Source organism: Thalassophryne amazonica, chromosome 9 (genome assembly GCF_902500255.1).
Source record: "Thalassophryne amazonica chromosome 9, fThaAma1.1, whole genome shotgun sequence".
Lineage (NCBI taxonomy): Eukaryota > Metazoa > Chordata > Actinopteri > Batrachoidiformes > Batrachoididae > Thalassophryne > Thalassophryne amazonica.
This window is the reverse complement of record NC_047111.1, coordinates 5502796-5507561: the sequence shown is the minus strand read 5'-3', so window position 1 is coordinate 5507561 and position 4766 is coordinate 5502796.

Below are 4766 nucleotides of genomic sequence, written 5' to 3'. Positions count from 1 at the left end.
TTAACTCCCTGTGTGTTTTTTTGTTTACGCATTCACAGTCAAATTGTCAAGTGCCTAAGGTATGTCTCTCAGGTTTTTTGAGCCCCTTATGCCTACTTTCCATAACATTTCTGCATATGTTGCCAGTTTGCTCTGTAGTCTTTTCAACATGACTGGAGCATTTTTACATTTTGACCCCTGTGTAATTCTTCATTGACACCCCCCAACTGGCTCCAGCAACCACCCTTGGATGGTTATCATACATTTTTTTGTAGGCCAAGGTACACCAAGGCTGGATTCTAAGTGTTGATTCCTCACCTTAAGTGGTACTGAAAAACTGCTTGGCCCGTGGACCGTGTATGTCCAATCCTGTCAGATCTCACCAGCTAAGCAGGGTTTGTTCTGGTTAATACTTTGATGGGAGACCATTTAGGTCGTCTGTTCTGCAGGCAAAACTGGCGTTGTGTCAGGAAGGGCATCCGGTGTCAATGCAGATCTGTACTGGATCCACTGTGGGGACCCTGAACAAGTAGGCCAGCAGCAAAAGGCAAACGGCATTTCTGTGTAGAAATTGAGCCAGGTGAAATAAATAGTGACAATTTCTACATTTCAATAACACGAAGCATGTCACTTTGAAAAACACACTGAAAAACATTCACATACAGTAGTGTTCAGAATAATAGTAGTGCTATGTGACTAAAAAGATTAATCCAGGTTTTGAGTATATTTCTTATTGTTACATGGGAAACAAGGTACCAGTAGATTCTCACAAATCCAACAAGACCAAGCATTCATGATATGCACACTCTTAAGGCTATGAAATTGAGCTATTAGAAAAAAAAAAAAAAAGTAGAAAAGGGGGTGTTCACAATAATAGTAGCATCTGCTGTTGACGCTACAAACTCAAAACTATTATGTTCAAACTGCTTTTTTGGCAATCCTGTGAATCACTAAACTAGTATTTAGTTGTATAACCACAGTTTTTCATGATTTCTTCACATCTGTGAGACAATTTTGTTGGTTTGGAACCAAGATTTTGCTGGTTTACTAGTGTGCTTGGGGTCATTGTCTTGTTGAAACACCCATTTCAAGGGCATGTCCTCTTCAGCATAAGGCAACATGACCTCTTCAAGTATTCTAACATATCCAAACTGATCCATGATACCTGGTATGTGATATATAGGCCCAACACCATAGTAGGAGAAACATGCCCATATCATGATGCTTGCACCACCATGCTTCACTGTCTTCACTGTGAACTGTGGCTTGAATTCAGTGTTTGGGGGTCGTCTCACAAACTGTCTGCGGCCCTTGGACCCAAAAAGAACAATTTTACTCTCATCAGTCCACAAAATATTCCTCCATTTCTCTTTAGGCCAGTTGATGTGTTCTTTGGCAAATTGTAACCTCTTCTGCTCGTCTTTTATTTAATAGAGGGACTTTGCGGGGGATTCTTGCAAATAAATTAGCTTCACACAGGCGTCTTCTAACTGTCACAGCACTTACAGGTAACTCCAGACTGTCTTTGATCATCCTGGAGCTGATCAATGGGTGAGCCTTTGCCATTCTGGTTATTCTTCTATCCATTTTGATGGTTGTTTTCCCTTTTCTTCCATGCGTCTCTGGTTTTTTTTTTTTTTTTTTTGTGCATTTTAAAGCATTGGAGATCATTGTAGATGAACAGCCTATAATTTTTTGCACCTGCGTATAAGTTTTCCCCTCTCAAATCAAGTTTTTAATCAAACTACGCTGTTCGTCTGAACAATGTCTTGAACGTCCCATTTTCCTCAGGCTTTCAAAGAGAAAAGCATGTTCAGCAGGTGCTGGCTTCATCCTTAAATAGGGGACACCTGATTCACACCTGTTTGTTCCACAAAATTGACAAACTCACTGACTGAATGCCACACTACTATTATTGTGAACACCCCCTTTTCTACTTTTACTAATAGCCCAATTTCATAGCCTTAAGAGTGTGCATATCATGAATGCTTGGTCTTGTTGGATTTGTGAGAATCTACTGAATCTACTGGTACCTTGTTTCCCATGTAACAATAAGAAATATACTCAAAACCTGGATTAATCTTTTTAGTCACATAGCACTACTATTATTCTGAACACTACTGTACACAGAGAGTTTATATGGCTTTGGCCCGGTGTTCTGTCGAGATGAGCTGCCCCCTCGAGTTCATCTCCCCATCATCTAACGACAATATTTTGCTCTAAGGACGGTGTGTACATGCAACTCTGTACTTTTTAAATTGATAAGACACTTATTACTGTTTTTTTTTTTTTTTTTGTGAAGACAAAACTTGCTTGGGGTTTCTTCTGTAGTGCTCATTTCAACGGCTGACCATCTCCCCTCGAAATGAGCTCCACTGCACAACTACGCATGCGCACCTCACCTGTCGAGATGAACTCATCCACCGAAGAAAAGCAGAAAACCCACACAAGTTTTGTCTATCTATAAAAATACAGTAATGCATGTTTTAAATTTTAAAAAGTAAAGACTTTCATGTACACATGCTGTCTTTAAAGCAGAATATTGTTGTTGAATGATGGGATCTTAACGCAACGGGGAGATGCACAGTTGCGTGGTAAAGAGAGGTAGATAAACTCGATGGCGGGAGGTGTTAAAGTCCGGAGTAGAGAGAACTGCGCATGTGTGCGCATGCACAGTTGCATGGTGGAGATCCTCTTGACGGGTAGATCATTTCGTCAGGACACTGGCTTCTTTTCTCCTTGGGGGTCCTGACAGTAAAACATCAAAAGCCAGCTGTTTACACCTCAGCAGGTACAGACCTTTTGTCTGTACTGTACTGTGAGTGGTCAGAGCGAATGTACGTTATCCAGACAGCTTGACAACAATCAATGATTTGAAAGTGTTAAGTGGCTCTTTCAGTGTAAACCAGGGGTCTCAAACCAGTTCGAGAAAGGGCCGAGAGGGTGCAGGCTTTCTGTGTGACCAACCACTCCAGCAGGTGATTTCAGTGATTAACTGATTCTTCCTGCTCAAAGTGATGTTAATCAGTGAAATCACCTGCTGGAGTGGTTGGTCGCACAGAAAGCCTGCACCCTCTCGGCCCTTTCTGGAACTGGTTTGAGACCTCTGGTCTAAACTCATTTTGGAGTTAATTCCAAGAGCGGAATTTTGGAATGCTGCCTGTTGGGTGGGGGGAAGCTGTTCAGGGTGGGGGGGGTATACTGTTGGGAAACAGCGTAACAGCAAGCGGGTGGTCACATTCATGTGTGAACAGGTTTACAACACACAGCCGGACACACATTGCAAGCACAGGCAGTGATTTGATTTTGGTGAATTATTTGTGAACAGGCCCCTCCCAGAATTCACCCTAAGGAAGAACAACTAAAAGGAAAAACGTCATTGAGGGGGCGGGCAAATAATCCTGTCACAACAGCTCCTTTGTACCGGGGCGTCTGAGTTGCTGTAGTGCAAAGGAGCCTTAGGTGTGTGTGCCTTAGGCTGGGCTGGTTAGGCGGGCAGCCCCGTGGGTGTGTCCAGATCCAGGTGGGCTGGCTTGATGCGGTCCATTGAAATGCGTTCAGCTTTTCTGCCAATGTCAACCAAAAAAACTTTTGTCCCCAGTTTCTACTACGTGAAACCGCTGTCATAATGGGGCTGTAGCGGTCCTCTGCAAATGACATTACGTATAAAAATGTAATCTGTTAACTGCAGGTGTGGGGGTGTGTAGGAAGGCAGGGGGCCGTGTTGTGAAGTAAACACAGGATGCAAAAAGCTTAACTCACTGTTGAGCTCACTGTTGGTGGGCTGCTGACTAGAGAGTGGTGGTGTCAGGAATGAAATCCTCGGGGACTTGTAGTGGTTTGCCATAAACCAACTCTGCTGATGAGGACTGGAGGTCTTCCTTGGAGGGTGAAGTGAACCAGAGGAGCTTTGATGTGACGGTGGATCTTGGAGCGTTGACAGTCACCACAAGAGTCTGCCCAGGCCCTAACGTCCTTCTTGAGCCCATGCCAGACAAACGTGGCTGCCACCAGTTTTTGTGATGTTTCCTCCCTGGCTGGGAAAGACTGTGTACAGGATCAAAGATGCACTGCTTCCATGCAGCAGGGACAACAGGCCGTGGCTGTCCCATGGAGATGTCGCAGAGCATCCTGGTGCCGCTCTCACCAAACGTGATGTCCATCAGCTGTAATCCAGTGGGAGCAGACCTGCGTGACTGCACTTCTAGGTCGGCAGTCTGATGGACTGCCATGATGGTGTAGTCCAGGCCGAGGTGGACAGTGGCTGTGAACGCTCGGGGAAAGGCAGTCTGCGATGAAGTTTGCCTTGTCGGCGGCAAGATTCCTAATACAGGGACCACAGAATATCCTTTATGTCAACCTTAGAATTCTCTGTTCATCAAAGAGGATCAGATCATTTATTGGATGGAAAATTAGGAGCATGTGTCACTGTCTACACAAACGTACTAAACCAGAGAAGCAAGCTGATTTTTTTTTTTTTTTTTGCAGTTCTGTTCATGAACTAAAATGTCACACTGCACACAGCCCTTGGCTTTGGACTCCCATTGTTAAATTGTCCAAATTTGGGGCAATTAACTGGAAGGTAAATGGAATCCACATTTGGACACCAATCTGCTGATGACCAAATACAAGATGAGCAGTCAAAGACACAAAAGTCTGTCAATTTCAGTGTAATTTTTTTTTTTTTTTTTTTTTTTTTAAGTGAATCTCACACCTAAAAGAAAGTCCCTTCAGCTGCTCCCCTGTTTTCACTCTTGGTCAGCACAGCAGATCCAAAGTGGATCTGT